General features: G+C 41.2%; 1 protein-coding gene across 1 annotated transcript in view; it reads right to left on the bottom strand.

Annotated features, from left to right (window-relative positions):
• The window catches only part of LOC126425151 (kallikrein-13-like), a 104,576-nt gene that overhangs the window by 28,176 nt on the left and 56,439 nt on the right, over positions 1 to 19,961 (bottom strand). The window lies entirely within an intron of this gene.

Genomic DNA, 19,961 nt, shown 5'->3' with positions numbered 1-19,961 from the left:
CCATCTCTACGCGAGACTGGCTGCACGCTCCAAGTCAGCTCTCGTAGCGACATCTAGCGGATTTTTTCTGAAACTCTAGACCACACCCACTACATCTAGCGCTGTTTCAGTTACCTAGTGACATTTGTCTCAATATTATTACAAGTTAAAATCGGGTCATTCTTTTTGGGACACCCTGTACAGCGGAGTTTCGTGGTTTATCCACGGACCCAGGACTGTGGCGCTCCACAGCAGGCCAGAGGTCATGGGCGATGGATTTCTCGCCACAAGTACGTTGTACATTGTGGTGTTTGGTCTAGTACATTCTGGCACTTCAAAAGTAGTTTATATGTTAGAAAGTATGGACGATAAGAAGAAGACATTGTGTCAATCACTGGCGGTTTGTACGCTGTGTGCTTATATATTTCTCGAACGAAAAATTCCAAAATACCTGTAAAATAATAGATATAAAACAGAAGGTAGTAACTGACAACATCGAACATAGTAGAACCAACATTTTATAGGCGGTCACCTATAGTATTGAAACTTCCTGGCAGATTAAAACTGTGTGCCCGACCGAGACTCGAACTCGGGACCTTTGCCTTTCGCGGGCAAGTGCTCTACCATCTGAGCTACCGAAGCACGACTCACGCCCGGTACTCACAGCTTTACTTCTGCCAGTACCTCGTCTCCTACCTTCCAAACTTTACAGAAGCTCTCCTGCGAACCTTGCAGAACTAGCACTCCTGAAAGAAAGGATATTACGGAGACATGGCTTAGTCACAGCCTGGGGGATGTTTCCAGAATGAGATTTTCACTCTGCAGCGGAGTGTGCGCTGATATGAAACTTACTGGCAGATTAAAACTGTGTGCCCGACCGAGACTCGAACTCGGGACCTTTGCCTTTCGCGGGCAAGTGCTCTACCATCTGAGCTACCGAAGCACGACTCACGCCCGGTACTCACAGCTTTACTTCTGCCAGTACCTCGTCTCCTACCTTCCAAACTTTACAGAAGCTCTCCTGTGAACCTTGCAGAACTAGCACTCCTGGAAGAAAGGATATTGCGGAGACATGGCTTAGCCACAGCCTGGGGGATGTTTCCAGAATGCGATTTTCACTCTGCAGCGGAGTGTGCGCTGATATGAATATATCCTTTCTTTCAGGAGTGCTAGTTCTGCAAGGTTCGCAGGAGAGCTTCTGTAAAGTTTGGAAGGTAGGAGACTAGGTACTGGCAGAAGTAAAGCTGTGATTAGCGGGCGTGAGTCGTGCTTCGGTGGCTCAGATGGTAGAGCACTTGCCCGCGAAAGGCAAAGGTCCCGAGTTCGAGTCTCGGTCGGGCACACAGTTTTAATCTGCCAGGAAGTTTCATATCAGCGCACACTCCGCTGCAGAGTGAAAATCTCATTCTGGACCTATAGTATTGTTTTAGACAATTTCCCGCCTTATACACTTCTTTCTAGAGGCCTACTTTTTTCTGAGGCTATTTCTGAAATCAGTGAAGGTATTTAAAATATGTTCTGCGACTCCAAGGAAATGCATATTTTTGTCACCAAATGTGTTTCGTTTCATTGAAACAAAAAGGCATCAGTGGTCTTAATGAAACACATGTACCATTTGGGTTGCTTTCTCCATCTAAAACAGTTCATTACAAAAGATGTCGAAGTTAGTATTGAAGATTTTTGCTCACATCAGGAAACGCCATCGGCTTGCAAGTTTTTTTTTTATATTTCCTCGTTTGCAATATTGTTTCTTGTACCATAGTTACAAAGACAGATTGTCAACTTACATCTCAACTTACCCTTGAGATCTCTAAATTTGTCAGGGAGAAATGCTTAAACGTGTCTGGAAATCAGGGAAATATCAGGAAATTTCATTTGGGGAAACTTGTGGCAACCACTGTCTGATGCGTTTGAGGGAAGAACGTCTTAGAAAGGATATTATTAAATATTTTTATCGTTCTCTTCTAACACGATAAATACAACATCTAGCTAGGAAAGAGAAATGCTCATAATCTTTGCATGTAATGTAGTCCTCTTATAGGTCTCTGCTGGATGTTTTGTTTAGGGATCATATGTTAACGATAAGGTGCGTGATTATCATATTCGTCACTTAGTAAGCCAACCTAGTATGATTCTCAGATCCTGTAATGTGAGTTTATAAGCTTGCTGGCCACACTTCGTAGCAGTGAATCTTTTGTAGCTGCAACACAGAACTTACTAACGAGAAGACCTTTCCCCGAGAAACCAATGTCTTAATGTTGGACTTGATACCAGTAGCTTCAATCAGCACACTAGTATTATGTGATTTAAAAACGGACTATACTCTTCTTACGAAATACACTATTCATAAGTGACATTTGCAGTCAGCATACATTTTGCATAGAAATTAGGGATTGATAGACATGTTTCTCTCTAGCACTGATTTTTGTGAGTGGCGTGAAGTGTGTTTGTGTGTGTGTGTGTGTATTGGGAAGAGAGACGACATATTCGTGTGATAGTTATAAGCAAGAAGAGACCTAGAGTTCAGATAAGCATTTAAAAAAAAACATAATAAATCTGTGACCATATTTGTTCAGAATTACACGTTTGTACACACTGGTTTGTCTGCAATCTAGGATTCTATGGATGTACTTTTTGCGATAATTATAGTCTACATCCATTAAGCCAACCTGGTAAGTGTCTCAGACTGTTGATAAAATCTCCTATTTTGTTGTAACATGCCGCAAACATCCTTAACATGTTATGTATGTGATAACTAATTATTGGTTCAAAGACCAACCGTAGGTATTTATTTACAATTCTATACTGATATTAGCACTGTTTAGTTGAACCGTGACACATATGAAAAGACAGTTGTTTTGCCAGCCATATCTGCAAGTGTGTTAGCAAAACTAGTTTCCCTGTCTCGGTTCTACATGAAGTAATGTGGGCATACAAGATAAATTCAGTCATCCGGCTGAGAAACTCTCAGTTCCACCATTGGATCGGCTACCAAACAATTGCCAGTATCAATGTTTTCGTGTAATCGATTTCCACATTAAGTCGGTAATCATATGGCGCACAGTCTAACAAACTATTATAGATCCTGATTGTCTTTTTTGAAGTATAATAAAGAGTGTTACAGGCTGTCATTACCGAACAATTCATCAAAACTCCTGTCTTCCACAACATGGACGCCTGCAGGTAAAAATATAACACTTACACACTCAAGCTCCAAAGAAACTCGTATAGGCATGGATATTCAAATACAGAGAAATGTAAACAGGTAGAATACTGCGCTGCAGTCGACAACGCCTATATAAGAATCAAGTGCCTGGTGCACTCGATAGATCGGTTACCGCTGCTACAATGGCAGATTATCAAGATTTAAGAGAGTTTGAACTTGGCGTTATAGTCGGGGCACGAGAGATGGGACACAGCATCTCCGAGGTAACGATGAAGTCGGGATTTTTCCGTACGACCATTTCACGAGTGTAGCATGATTATCACGCATCCGGTAAAACATCAAATCACCGACATCCCTGCGGCCGGAAAAAGATCCTGCAAGAACGGGGCCGACGACGACTGAAGAGAACAGTTCAACGTGACAGAAGTGCAACCCTTCCGCAAATTGCTACAGATTTCAGTGCTGGGCCATGAACAAGTGTCAGCGTGCGAACCATTCAACGAAACATCATCGATATGGGCTTTCGGAGCCGAAGGCCCACACGTGTATCCTTGACAACTGCACGACACAAAACCTTACGCCTCACCTCGGCCCGTGAACACCAACATTGGACTGTCGATGACTGTAAACATGTTACCTGGTCGGACGAGTCTCGTTTCAAATTGTATTGAGCGGATGGACTTGTAGGGCTACAGAAATAACTTCATGAATCCATGGACCCTGCACATCAGCAGAGGACTAGTCATGCTGGTGGACGCTCTGTAATGGTGTGGGGCGCGTGCAGATGGAGTGATATGGGACCCCTGATACGTCTAGATACGACTCTGGCAGGTGACACGTACGTAAGCATCCTGTCTGATCACCTGCATCCATTCATGTCGATTGTGCATTCCGACGGCCTTGAGCAATTCCAGCAGGACAGTGTGACACCCCACACGCCCAGAATTGCTACAGAGTGCCTCAGGAACACTCTTCTGAGTTGAAACACTTACGCTGGCCACCAGTCTCCCAAGACGTGAACGTTATTGAGCGTATTTGAGATGCCTTGCAACGTGCTGTCCAGAAGACATCTCCACCCCCTTGTACTCTTACGGATTTATGGAGAGACCTGCAGGATTCATGGTGTCAGTTCCCTCCAGCACTACCTCAGACATTAGTCGAGACCATGCCACGTCCTGTTGCGACACGTCTGCGTGCTCTCGGGGGTCCTACACGATATTAGGCGTGTGTACCAGGTTCTATGGCTGTTCATTGTAAATGGAAGAACGTTGTAACACATGAAGTGGTTGTCATAATATATCAATGACCTTGATATCATTTCAAGTAGAACTAAGACGTGTATTTTGATACAATAATTTGCATTATATAGTCTAAGATCCTCAGTCCAATGTTTATGCACCTTTTGTAGTACAAGGGTTGAATGAAAAGTAATGCTTCCACCTTCGTTAATTGGGTTTGGATGGGAATATTTTAATAAATCAAACACAGAAATAATCCTTAGAATGTGATCTTTAATTACCAATATTCTCTGTTCCACATAATCACCAGCCAATTGGATAAATTTCTGCCAATGATGAACAAGTTTTCTGAAAACGTCACGGAAGAAGTCGACAATCTGTTTCCGAAATCACAGACTCTCAATGTCTTCTACAGAAGCATAATGATGTCTCCGCATATCGTCTTTCATTATCGGGAACAGATGGAAGTCAGACGGTGCTAAATTAGGATTTTATAGAGGGTTCCGAACGGTGGTGAGATTCAGTCTCTGAAGTTCTGCTGTGGTGGCACGTGAAATGTGTCAGATGTTCCCGCCTCAACATCTTTAAACTTACTCGTCCATCTTTAGCAATAGCACGCACCTAAAACAGGTAGATCCACCTTTTGTATGTAACTCCAAACCTCATGCGGCATTACTTAAATCTTTATCTGAAATGGCGTTTTAAGATGTGAATAAATGGTGTCAGTTATTGAGTAAAAAGAGTGACTCTGACTCTAGTTACTGACCGCCTCTCATTCTAGAAAAGTTCGTCAAAGTGCTTGTTCACTATTTTTATACGTTTACGTTTTATACGTTTTTATTCGTTTGTTAGGGAAGTTACACACAATGTCCACCTTTCACAAATATTGAAAGTTTGTCAACAGATTGTTAATGATCCTTTTTTCGACGGCGCCGATTCTAAGATGTTATATGCATTTGCTGCATCTATAATCTCAGATTTAAAAAACTTAGATTCTTTACTGATATTTTTATTACTGAATTACTAACATTGTAAGAAAGCCAGGTTTCGAAATTCTTATTACGAATGATGTTACACTGCGTTCATTATATTTATTACTTCAAAAAATAATGCTTGCCAGATCTTCATGAACGCCAACGAATCATTTTTCAACTGTACAGGCGATGTCGTATGTCTCAGACCGTAACCTAAGATTTAGTGACCTAAAAATTACATTGAAGATATTCACTGGACAAATTTTTAAATCTGACCACCTCAGCAGTTGCGGTCATCAACTTGTAGATGTTATCAACTGTTTAAAAACACTTTCTTGGTAAGTCTCTAAAGCATCTTTAAAGACTAAATTTGAATTGTGGCTTTCAACAGTGCGACAAGTAAAAATTTCATGGTGATTTTGAGTTCTTGATTATTGCTTGTAGTCAGCTGTATACTCCCTGCAGACTGATCTTCGTCTTGGGTAAACGAAGTAAATGATCCACATATCTTTATTTCTGACGGATTCGTGGAATTAACTCATCCTGGGAAACAGCTATTGACCGACATGCTATGGATGCATACGTCGATGAGTGTAGTTTCTATGTTTTTGCACTTGTCAGTTTCAATTTTCTGGTTCTTTCTTTTCATTGCTACGAGGCCTTTTGTTGCTCGGAGTCGTGGGACACTGACCTGGTCTCCTCTGCTTAGCTACCCCATAAATACTGCAAATTATTGGCATCTGTACTCCTCGTTTTTGAGACGCATCCAAGGGGCAGGGATGGGCTGGTTCGCTTGGACCCCATGGTCCCTGAGTGATAAGCCACTGAGCTCTTCTCAAAATTTATTTTAACATCAAGGCAAACACTAGATAACTTAATTTTATCCATATTTCGCGCTTCAAACGTGACTATTCAGTAAAATGGAGATATGAATAAAAACGCCTTCAGTCGCAATTTTTCGTGTTTATTAAGTACACGATACATTTCGGACCCTGTGGGTCCATCATCAGGTGTTTTTTTTTTCTCTTGAATGAGGTGAAATGCATTGTCGTGCCACGAAAAGGTTTGATGTTAGATTATGTATTTCGTAAGTCAATTTCCTTCCCAAAAGAAAAACCATAAACACTATTAATTCCAGAAAATTGTTACTGTTAAAGTTCTTATGCTAGGAAATACAAACAGTTTCAGTGAAATCTGTATCTGCATTAAATGTCTTGTCTCAAGCAAATTCAAAACAACTGTTCTTTCCTTTAAAAGGATTTAAGTCCACTAACTCCAGAGAGCAGTCTCAATCATATCAACATAGACATTACAAGTTTTCGTTAAAATGTTTCTTTATCCCAAATGGCCAAGGCTGAGCAACAGAAAAACTAACAAGATAAATTTAGAGGAGCTATTACTAAGCAAAATGGCTGTGTCTGAGTCACACCCAATTGAGCAAAATTTGTTAGTTTGCAAAACACAAAATTTCATACAGCCTAATGAGAGGAACACCAGTTCCATCAGAAATTGACCATGACCCAAAATGTTCAACAGGCCAGCAATTTCAGCAGAATACAAGGTATAATTTTACTGAGAGAATAGCCGTGACTGATTGGCGGTATCAGTATGTACTGAGGCGACAAAAGTCATGGGATACCTCCTAATATCGTGTTGGTCCTCCTTTTGCTAGGCGTAGTGCAGAAGCTCGACGTGGCATCGACTCAAGAAGTCTTTGGAACCCATGCAGAAATGTTGAGCCACACTGCCTCTATAGTCATCCATAACTGGGAAAATGTTGCTGTGCGAGATGTTGTGCAGGAACTAACCTCTTGATTTTGTTCGATAGGATTCATGGCAGGTGATCTGGGTGGTCCACACTGTTTGCTGGAATTGTCCTGAATGCTCTTCAAACCAACCATGAACAATTGTGGCGCTTCTTATCCATAAAAATTACATCGTTGTTTGGGAACATTAAATTCATCATCAATGTCTGCAAATCGTCTCCAAGTTGCCTAACATAACCGGACGACCCAGTCCATTTCATGTGAACACAGCCCACACTATTATGTAGCCTCACCAGCTTGCACAGTGCCTTGTTGACAATTTGGATGCATGGCTTCGTGGGGTCTGCACCACACTCAAACCCTACTATCAGCTCTTACCAACTCAAATCTGGACTCAAGTGACCAGGTCACGGTTTTCTAGTGGTCTATGGTCCAACCAGTAAGGTCACAAATCTAGGAGAAGTGCAGCAAGCTATGGCTTACATTTAGCAAAGGCACCCACTTCGGTCGTCTGCTGCCCATTAACTCCGATTTCGCCGCACTATCCAAACGCATACGTTAGTCGTACGTCCGATATGGACCTCTGGGGCTATATCAGACAGTGTTGCTTGTGTGTTAGCACTGACAACTCTATGCAAATGTCGCTGCTCTCGGTCGTTAAGTGAAGGCTGTCGGCCACTGCGTTGTCTGCGGTGAGAGGCAACGCCTGAAATTTGATATTCTCGGCACACTCTTGACACTTTCGATCTCGCAATATTGAGTTCCCAACGATTTCAGAAATGGAATGTCCCATGCATCTAGCTCCAATTACCGTTGCACTGACAGCTGATAAAATAGTTGTTTATTAAAACTTAATATGTTTCATGGCCTAAAGCCGCATCATCAGCTGCAACAGCTTTATAAGATCATAGGCGTACTTATCGCCCCCTGGGCACTGACGGTCGCGCAGTTGAGCGCCCCACAAACCTATCATCATCATCATCATCATCATCATCATCATCATCACCATCGCTCCCAGTCAAAATCTGCTATTCAGTGAATATCGTCTGAATAGTAAATTTTGACTAGGGCTGTGGGTATGCCTACGGTCTTGTAACGTTGTTGCACCTGATGATACGGCTTAAGGTCGTGAAACCGGTTCTTTTAATAAACAATTTTACCAGCTGTTAGCGGAGTTCTTCTTAACAACATGCGATTGCCGAGAATATAAAATAGTTTGTGGTAGCATTTCACGTTCAAAATCTCTTAATGCCTGTCGTACAGCGATAATCACTTTGGAAACTTTTTCTCATGAATCAACTGTCTGCAAATGGCAACTCGCCAGTGCTCTGCCATTTTTTACCTTGTTTTCGAGATACTACCGCCATATACAGGGTGATTATAATTAAAGTTAAACTTTCAAACCGCTGTAGAAATAACACCACTGATCAGAATGACGCCAAATTGCAACAGAATATTGTCAGAGAAGGGAGAAAACGTATGGCAGAAGAAAAATAGTAGTTACAAAATGTAGCAATAGATGGCGCTGTAAGCATCACAATTTAATAGTGGTCGACTACAAATGACAAATGAATCATACAACAATGCTTAAGCTGCTGTTAAACGAACAGTGCTACTCAGTGTGTATGGGTGTACAGGTGTGATACTGTTAGCTACGTAAGCGCAACCACCACAGCAAGGTCAGTTAGTTAGTTACATATTCCATCGATCAATAGCACGGAAAAACCGTTGTGATGTGGAACGTGTCAAATCCACAAGAAATGCGCACAGGAAACGGATGGGAGAAATCGGCTTTTTGATGTCCTGACGTTTTTCCCTGTCAGTAGGAGAATCTAGCCTACTGCAGACAGAACTTATGCCTTTTGGCCATCGTATCCACAAACAGATATTGTTCAAGGAATGTACTGCACAGAATGAAGAAAATGGTCTCTAAAACGTATACTGTAGGCATTGAGACATACATTGTACAGATATTATTTTCATGCAGTGTTTTAGGCGACTTCTGTTGAACTTTCTGTCAGTTCTTCGAAAATAATGTAGAACCTTTGGAAAATAGTCGAGCGCCGTGCTGAACATTTCAGCAGGCGTTTTTGAGGCACAGTACAGATACGGGCCACGGATTTGCTATGTTCTAGAAGTTGCGTGTTGTGGTACTCACTTTGACATCAGTCCGGCCACACGTGGGTCCGGGTTCGGTAATGAAGCTGGCGGCTCGCTGGAGACCCGTTTTCGGCTTCAGGTTTGCTCCACGCTGTCCGTAGCCCACTATGGTGCATGTTTCCTTGAAATTTGGTGGTAGCCTGGAAGAAGGTGTCGTACTTTAAGAGATCTGTAAGGCCTAATTTTTAAGGCCAGGTTCTCATTCAACATGGTGGAAAATTCAATTTTTTATGCATTTTTTTAAAGCTATACATGTCCTGAATGTTGGGACGAAAAGGTTTTTTAATCCGTGCGTTACAAAAGTTTCTATAGACCATTGTTCGAAGCAGTGTCACGGCCGTCGTGGGACGCTCTAAGACGTAGATGGTCGGCCCAGGTAGAAAACTTGTCGTGCCGTCCGTGACGCACGTACACAGAATGATCTCTGTTGCAGTATACATGCAAGCCAGGCCGGCTTTTCTCGTCGGGAAGAACGAAGGAATTGCTCTCCAGGAACAAGTAGAGTTAGAGTAAGGTTTAATATACGGTCATGGAATTGCACACTAAACGTAAGTAACGAAAACACGTTTTTTGGCCAAAGTTTTGTCAAAATTGGTCAAAAGATAATTTTTAGTCAGCCATAGTGAAGTAGTCAATTTGAAATTTGAAATTCTACCTTCAGATCTGTGTTCAGTAACACATAAATATATAATAACGTGGACTTTTTATGGAAACTGAACTAATAAAACATATAAAAGTTTTCTCTCAATTTTAGACTGGTTCTTCTCGAGAAACGATTTTTCAAAACTGTGTGCTGCATAAAATAAAAACGGTCCACCTATTAACATCTACCTTCGACCCCCAAAAAGTAAACACTTTTCTTGGGAGCTTATAATATACGAAATTTGTTAATATTAACTAATTTTTGTAAATGCATAAAGAATGAAAAATCGAAGTAAAGTTAGAGTTAGCATCATATCGTTGCATTTAAGGTTATTTCGTTGTTTTTAGGTATAAGCTCCCATAAATTTAGGGTACCATCGACTGAAGTTATCCACTTTTGATTTCAGATGACTCCTGAGGGCTACATTGCACGCAGTCTGCGTATTTCAAACTCACAGGCGCTTGATCAAACCATAATTGTGGGCGCCACTTTGTTTTTTTTTTATTGAACATGTAAAATAAAGTTCAAAGTATAATACATCATAATCCTCAAGCAGATCCTTTGTATGTCTTTTCATTGACTCAGTAAAAAGTCGAAACTTTGCGTATTTTTTGCCCATTTGAATAAGAACCTGGCCTTAAGTGTCTCACTGGTACAGATTGAGCATAATAACATGGTCCCAATCTGTGCAGATGGCTCGTTAGGGGCGGGGACAGTGGTATTGGTGGCGTTGATGATACTTTGAAAAAACAAAGTTTAACAACTCAGATGAGAATAAATTGCCAATTTCGTTATAAGTCCAGTGGAATCCTGCAACCCAGTGTATCTTTACCAATGAACAGCTGGGACTGAAACTTACTAAAGGATTTTATTTGTACACTCCAGTTATCTTCAACACATGAAAAAGTACATCAGAAACGTACTGTCTTTCCATTTCTATCCATGTAGAGAGTGAGCGAGTGAATATTTTTACTATAAATATCTTTTAATTCAAAAATGATATTGACTTTGGCGAATAGTTGGCAAGGTTCTGCAAGTGGTCAGTGTGGTCACAATTTCAGCGCTATGAAAGAGTTTTACTGGGTCAGTTCTAATCTGCAGCAAAAATGCAGCGTGGTTCCTTCAGAAATTACAAATTTGATGCCTGTTTTACTGTGGGTAATGTGGTTACAGAAGAATGCTGAAGATAAGGTGGGTAGATCACGTAACTAATGAGGAGGTATTGAATAGGATTGGGGAGAAGAGAAGTTTGTGGCACAACTTGACCAGAAGAAGGGATCGGTTGGTAGGACATGTTTTGAGGCATCAAGGGATCACAAATTTAGCATTGGAGGGCAGCGTGGAGGGTAAAAATCGTAGAGGGAGACCAAGAGATCAATACACTAAGCAGATTCAGAAGGATGTAGGTTGCAGTAGGTACTGGGAGATGAAGAAGCTTGCACAGGATAGAGTAGCATGGAGAGCTGCATCAAACCAGTCTCAGGACTGAAGACCACACAACAACAACATGTGGTTACAAAAACATGATAGCAATTTCTTTACGAACTGCTTGAGATTACATTAAAGTTAAAATTGATTGGAAATATGTATAATCAATCTTTAACACGTCAAACGACAATTAAGGTGAGAAAGTTCAGCACATCACCCTGAATGAAGATAGAAACAAAAATATGGTACACTATTTGCTGAGAAATATTTTCATATTTCTGAGATAAAGAAAAGGGAGAAAATCGTTTGGTAAGTTTCCATTCCAGTCGTTCCCTATTAAAAATACAATAGGCTACAGGATTCTGCCAAAATTGCAAGACAATTGGCGATTTATTTTTGTTTGAATTTTAATCTTCTCTCATTTGAAGAAGCATCATCAGTTGTGAGTAATAACTCCATTTCTCTTAATGACAGGTTTAATTTTTCTTATTTTGCCAAAGCCGCACGGGATTAGCCGAGCACTCTAGGGGCGCTGCAGTCATGGACTGAGCGGCTGGTCCCGGCGGAGGTTCGAGTCCTCCCTCGGGCATGGGTGTGTGTTTGTCGTTAGGACAATTTAGGTTAAGTAATGTGTAAGCTTAGGGACTGATGACCTTAGCAGATAAGTCCCATAAGATTTCACACGTTTATTTTGCCAAAACACAGTATAACTGGCACAAGTCACTTCCCAGTGGCTACTCCGACAGAATATTGAAACAGTGTGTCTTATCAAACAAGCAATTGGCTACCAAAGAGGTCAGTACCTCAAGAAAAACCTCACTGTGTCAGATTGCAGTATGTAATAGAAGAAATTTCACATTTAGTTTCATACTAGAAAATTGCCTTTTTACTAGCTATCAATCAATCTAAAAGTTACAGTACTGGATTTAAAAAAAGAAAGATTAAATAAAAACTACAGCTTTGACTACATCTATGTAGCTAAAAAAGTTCTGTATGTCGACCACATGGCGAAATACCCTCCATATCATTTGCCAAAATCTCGTTCTGGCATTTCGAATGGGTGAGGAGATATGAGGTGAGTTATGAATATTTCGTTCTCACTCACATACTACTCGAAGTGAGTGCTACACAAAATCCAATTTCTCGAGACTGGAGATGGATTGAGACCTCCTCTGAAGTCTAAAGAAAAATTCAATGTCTTGGTTAAATTTCATTCGCAGGAACAATATGGTGAAATATGCACCAAACGCAAAATCATAGCGACTCATATTTTGAACGTAAACTTTTGAAATTTTGTCCAGCGTCTTCCTTAAATGCGAATATCGCAATAAGTATAACTATTATGGTAGTTATGGTTGCTTTGCAATGAAGCTGACATATAAAGCTAAATGTATCACAGAAATCAATTTTTTGTAATGAATAGTTTCTGCTCACAGAGCGCACATGACGTTCTACTCGTGTGTACCCACAGGCTTGTATGGATGCACTGGAAAACACGGTGGGTCGCTACACAGACTTCTGGTTTTTTTTTTTTTTTTTTTTTTTTGTACTCTTACTCTTACTCTTAGACCGAAGTCGAAACAAGGCCCCGCGAGTAGACAACATTCCATGAGAACTACTGACAGCTTTGGGAGAGCCAGGCCTAACAAAACATCATCTAGTGAGCAAGATGTATGAGGCAGGCGAAATAACCTCAGACTTCAAGGAGAATATAATAATTCCAATCCCAAAGAAAACAGGTGTTGACAGATGTGAAAAATACCGAACTAACAGTTTAATAAGCAACGGCTGCAAAACACTAACACGAATTCTTTACAGACGAATGGAAAAACTAGTAGAAGGGGACCTCGGGGAAGATCAGTTTGGATTCCGTAGAAATTATGGAACACATTAGGCAATACTGACCCTACCACTTATCTTAGAAAATAGATTAAGAAAAGGCAAACCTACGTTTCTAGCATTTGTAGACTTACAGAAACATTTTGACAATGTTGACTGGAATACTCTCTTTCACATTCTGAAGGTGGTAGGAGTAAAATACAGGGAGCGAAAGGCTATTTACAATTTGTACAGAAATCAGATGGCAGCTATAAGAGTCGAGGGGCATGAAAGGGAAGCAGTGGTTGGGAAGGGAGTGAGACAGGGCTGTAGCTTATCCCCGATGTTATTCATTCTCTATATTGAGCAAGCAGTAAAGAAAACAAAAGAAAAATTCAGAATAGGAATTAAAATCCATGGAGAAGAAATAAAAACTTTGAGGTTCGCCGATGACATTGTAATTCTGTTAGAGACAGCAAAGGACCTGGAAGAGCAGCTGAACAGAATGGACAGTGTCTTGAAAGGAGGATATAAGATGGACATCAACAAAAGCAAAACGAGGATAATGGAATGTAGTCGAACTAACTCGGGTGATGCTGAGGGATTAGATTAGGAAATGAGACAATTAAAGTAGTAAATGAGTTTTGCTATTTGGGGAGCAAAATAACTGATGATGGTCGAAGTACAGAGGATATAAAATGTAGACTGGCAATGGCAAGGAAAGCCTTTCTGAAGAAGAGAAATTTGTTAACATCGAGTATACATTTAAGTGTCAGGAAGTCGTTTCTGAAAGTATCTGTATGGAGTGTAGCCATGTATGGAAGTGAAACGTGGAAGATAAATAGTTTGGACAAGAGGAGAATAGAAGCTTTTGAAATGTGGTGCTACAGAAGAATGCTGATGATTAGATGGGTAGATCACATAACTAATGAGGAGGTGTTGAATAGAATTGGAGAGAAGAGAAATTTGTGGCACAACTTGACTAGAAGAAGGGATCGATTGGTAGGGCATATTTTGTTTCATCAAGGGATCACGAATTTAGTATTGGAGGGCAGCGTGGAGGGTAAAAATAGTAGAGGGAGACCAAGAAATGAATACACTAAACAGATCCAGAAGGATGTAGGTTGCAGTAAGTACTGGGAGATGAAGCAGCTTGCACAGGATAGAGTAGCATGGAGAGCTGCATCAAACCAGTCTCTGGACTGAAGACCACTAAAGTTACTCTTAGTCATCCGACAACTTGCTCATCAAAGTTATCTACATGTATATTTTCTTCTTCTTCTTCTCCTTCCACATTGTCCGTGGATTAGAGATGCCACGGAAGTACTTGTAGCTACATTTTTCCCCTCATCTTCTATCCTCTTTAGGGATGGGAAATGTTCGTTGGCTGCCCCTCTGCCACAATTTCTAAAGGAATTTTTACTCCCTCATCCACCTCTTCTGACATAACATTTCATGAGACTGGACACAATATTGGTTGCATGGTACAAAGCCCTTCCCTTGCACCTGAAGTGTGTGGATGCTATGCTTTGTAGAACAGATACAGCAACGAAAAAGTTCCCAGTGTACGGATTGGCAGGCGACATACCACTGACAACTGAGGCAGCTGCTGCTGGAGCAGGCGAAGCGCATGGCTCAGGAGGCCGCAAGGGATTGAGGCGACCCCCCTTCAGAACAAAGGAATGTACTCATCTGACGGCCAGGACGAGAATGTGTTTCTGCGCAGGGGTCACATTATCTCGCACGGCCGCTACTTGTAATTACTCTAGGTAAGAGACGAGGTACTGGCAGAATTGAAGCTGTGAGGACGGATCGTGAGTCGTGTCTGGGTCCCTCAGTTGGTAGAGCACATGCCTGCGAAAGGTAAAGGTCCCGAGTTCTAGTCTCGGTCCGAAACACAGTTTTAATCTGCCAGGAAGTTTCACTCTACAGGGTGGTCCATTGACAATGACCGGGCCAAATATCTCGCGAAATAAGCATCAAACGAAAAAACTACAAAGAACGTAACTCGTCTAGCTTGAAGGGGCAAACCAAATGGCGCTATGGTTGGTCCACTAGATATCAACTGCGTTTTTTTAAAATAGGAACTCCCCTTTTTATTACATATTCGTGTAGTACGTAAAGAAATATGAATGTTCTAGTTGGACCACTTTTTTCGCTTTGTGATAGATGAAGCTGTAATAGTCACAATCGTATAAGTATGTGGTATCACGTAACATTCCGCTAGTGCGGACGGTGTTTGCTTCGTGATACATTACCTGTGTTAAAATAGACCGTATACCAATTGCGGAGAAGGTCGATGTCGTGTTGATGTATGGCTATTGTGATCAAAATACCCAACGGACGTGTGTTATGTATGCTGCTCGGTATCCTGGACGACATCATCCAAGTGTCTGGACCGTTCGCCGGATAGTTACGTTATTTAAGGAAACAGCAAGTGTTCAGCCACATGTGAAACGTCAACCACGACCTGCAACAAATGATGATGCCCAAGTAGGTGTTTTAGCTGCTGTCGCTGCTAATCCGCACATCAGTAGCAGACAAATTGCGCGAGAATCGGGAATCTCAAAAACGTCGGTGTTGAGAATGCTACATCAACATCGATTGCACCCGTACCACATTTCTATGCACCAGGAATTGCATGGCGGTGACTTTGAACTTCGTGTACTGTTCTGCCACTAGGCACATGAGAAATTACGGGACGATGAGCGATTTCTTGCACGCGTTCTATTTAGCGACGAAGCGTCATTCACCAACAGCGGTAACGTAAACCGGCATAATATGCACTATTGGGCAACAGAAAATCCACGATGACTGTGACAAGTGGAATATCAGCGACCTTGGCGGGTTGATGTATGGTGCGGCATTATGGGAGGAAGGATAATTGCCCCTCATTTTATCGATGGCAGTCTAAATGGTGTAATGTACACTGATTCCCTACGTAATGTTCTACCGATGTTACTACAAGATGTTTCACTGCATGGCAGAATGGCGATGTACTTCGAACGCGATGGATGTCCGGCACATAGCTTGCGTGCGGTTGAAGCGGTATTGAATAGCATATTTCATGACAGATGGATTGGTCGTGGAAGCATCATACCATGGCCCGCACGTTCACCAGATCTGACGTCCCCGGATTTCCTTCTGTGGGGAAAGATGAAGGCTATTTGCTATCGAGATCCACCGACAATGCCTGACAACATTCGTCAGCGTATTGTCAATGCACGTGCGAACATTACGGAAGGCGAACTACTCGCTGTTGAGAGGAATGTCGTTACACGTGTTGCCAAATGCATTGAGATTGATGGACATCATTTTGAGCATTTTTTGCATTAATGTGGTATTTACGGGTAATGACGCTGTAACAGCATGCGTTCTCAGAAATGATAAGTTCACAGAGGTACATGTATCACATTCTAACAACGGAAATAAAATGTTCAAACGTACCTATGTTCTGTATTTTAATTTAAAAAACCTACCTTTTACCAACTGTTCGTCTAAAATTGCGAGCCATATGTTTGTGACTATTACAGCGCCATCTGTCACAAAGCGAAAAAAGTGGTCCAACTAAAACATTCATATTTCTTTACGTACTACACGAATATGTAATAAAAAATGGGGTTCCTGTTAAAAAAAAACGCAATTGGTATCCGTTTGACCTATGGCAGCGCCATCTAGTGGGCCAACCATAGCGCCATCTTGTTCGCCCCTTCAAGCTAGACACGCTTCGTTCTTTGTAGTGTTTTCGTTTGACGCTTATTTCGTGAGATATTTGGCCCGGTCACGATCAATGGACCACCCTGTATACACATATTTTGTATAATCTCAAACAGGATATGAGTTTCGCTCTGAATGTTTCTATGATTTTTTTATTATTTTCCAAGGACAAAGGTGTTATTTGTAAAGGAAAAATAGTTTGCTCTTCAAGCAAGATACGTTATGATGTAATTCTTCAGGCTTTTCTGACTATATGTTGACGCGTTGAATAATCAGGTCTTCTGGCGGTTGTTCGCGTCGTCTGCGCACGATTTTTCGACCGAGATAGTCGCTGTCTTCTTCAGGAGCCCCCAGAGACCGGTCCTTGTGTGGATCGGGTCCAGTATTTATGTCTGGACGGTGCTAGGCGCTCCGTTTTCCGACCTCTCCGCATGAGGCGCTCCGACCGCGGAACGAAAACGCTGTGTTTAGCAGCGTCCAGGCACTGGATAATATTTTCATGATGCGGGACCCCAGTCATAAAATATTTCTTTAAAGTCAGTACCGCCATTAGAATATTGTTCATTTGCAGTGTTACATTTACACTTTACTAGGGTTGTAAGGTGTCAGTCAAATCCAACACCTTCCATGAAAATCCTGACATGATAAGCAAATCCACTAGTATGTCACATAGCTCCGAATAAATCGTGACATTAAATTAACCAAAGTAATACGAGTAACGAGTGAGCAAATGGAATACCACAGACTAACACAAGAATGCCTAAATGCATGTCATACCTTCCCACTGTGGGACAGACGCAATTCTGAGGGGAGAAACGAGAACAGAAGCCGAGAGCAGAACCGTGTTAAGCGAGAAGGCCCTACGATAAGGGACGGACACCCACGTCGCCAGCTAACCGCTACGACGACACCACCCGCAAGTTTTTAGCGTGAGACTTTTTCGCGTCTACGTTAGGACCACCCCCCAGCCCATGTTAAAAGATAGAACCCTACAAAAGAACAGTATAGATCTTACGGTAACGCAAAAAGGGCCACCCCAAACGCAAGTTTTAGCGTGGTCAGGTGGTGATTAACTGAGAAACATAAAAAAAATTAGAAACATTGATTGTGGTGACAGTGTGGCGTCAATTGTTTTTATATTTACGCGTAGTTTTAATATTTAACCAAGACGGCTGCCTAAACGCCACTCCTGATTGGCTACTTTCATGTGACTTGTCCGAAGCTGACGGGTGGTATCCTCATCTGCAGTATTCCCCATCAAACATACGTTCAATTTTAATAAATGAGTTTATTATTTATAGACCTAACATACACACATTCCTTAACAATTATGATACTTTATGAAAAGAGTATAGGAATGGGACGAATTGTAAATTTAACTGTATTACGTTCAACTTGAAAAGGCCGGACAATGTAAAAATCCGCCCAGACTCCGGACAAAGAGCGAAATAGGAGGACATGTCCGGATTAATCGGGACGTCTGATCACCCAACACTTTACATCTTTGCAGTATCTGTTTGTCTTAGTAGACATTGAAGTTGCCTACTCATAAACAGTAACAAACCTCTCGATAATATTCGCTGCATCCATAAATATAAAAGTCCACCTAGTCATTGACGTTGTTTAAAGTACATTTTAGTAGGTAAATATACACCTTTGTACGTGAAATTAATAGATGGCCAACTCTTAAGGCGTTCAATTTTGAAACTTTCTGGCAGATTAAAACTGTGTGTCGGACCGAGACTCGAACTCAGGACCTTTGCCTTTCGTGGGCAAGTGCTCTACCATCTGAGCTACCCAAGCACGACTCACGCCCCGTCCTCACAGCTTCACTTCTGCCAGTACCTCGTCTCCTACCTTCCAAATTTTACAGAAGCTCTCCTGCGAGCCTTGCAGAACTAGCACTCCTGAAAGAAAGGATACTGCAGAGACATGGCTTAGCCACAGCCTGGGGGATGTTTCCAGAATGAAATTTACTCTCTGCAGCGGAGTGTGCGCTGATACGAAACTTTCTGGCCGATTAAAACTGTGAGCCGGAGCGAGACTCGAACTTGGGACCTTTGCCTTTGGCGGACAAGTGTTCTACCATTTGAGCTACCCAAGCACGACTCACGCCCTGTCCTCACAGCTTTAATTCAGAATCAATACAGTACAGTGCAATTAGTTATTCTACTCACTCATTAATTAACCAGTGAGATTTGAATTGATATTTATGATGTATGTAACATTAGGCATGTAAATCCTGTTATATGTGTTGGAACATTACTTAGGAGTAAGTGCAAATAACACAGGTATGTGAAACGTGTCATGTACATAAAAGCATTTAAGCAAATAAAAGAATCAAAAGATTTCATGTTAAACAGCAAATTTAAATTTAACATAATATAAAGAGTAGGCATATCCTAGTATTTGTTAATGGTTGATGAGATACAATTGCAAACGTGAGTGCACCGTGGTATTGATACATATGGCTGTAATCTTGGTTCTATAAATCTTATTTACATGTTATAGTAGTGATATCTTATTTATATGATGTAAAGATGACATAGTAATGTTAACAACGTAAGCAGCTATCACATATGAAAGCTCCAAGTTGGTTAATTCCTATTCCTTAGCAACATAGATAAATATAACATTACCAATCATAGATTACTTCTTAGAGACGTAACAAACAACTGAGAAGAAATACAAATCTAGAATACTATAAATCATTCATTGAAGACTGTAGGCATGTAGAATGTAAGTGTAAGAGAGGGGTGTAGAAGGATGTATTGGGGGGGGGGGGTATAAAATGACTAATGAAATGTAGAAGAAGCTATTATTGACTATACCAATCGCTAAAATATACATATAAGAACATACCCTCTCCCTCTTATTCCTTACCCTTCCATCTTTCCTTCCTTTAATACATTTGTGTGATTTCATAGTGCTTCTACATTGTGAATTTCTATTTTAATCTTTACACTTTATATGTACCCTGGTCACCAAATTTATATTTTGTGATGAACATATTCTATTTGTGGACTATTCCTTTGCTAGTTCACAATGTGGAATATTTATGTCTTTTCCCCC

Source organism: Schistocerca serialis, chromosome 10, assembly GCF_023864345.2.
Source record: "Schistocerca serialis cubense isolate TAMUIC-IGC-003099 chromosome 10, iqSchSeri2.2, whole genome shotgun sequence".
Lineage (NCBI taxonomy): Eukaryota > Metazoa > Arthropoda > Insecta > Orthoptera > Acrididae > Schistocerca > Schistocerca serialis.
Note: the sequence above shows the minus strand (reverse complement) of the source record. Positions and strands in the feature narration are given on the sequence as shown.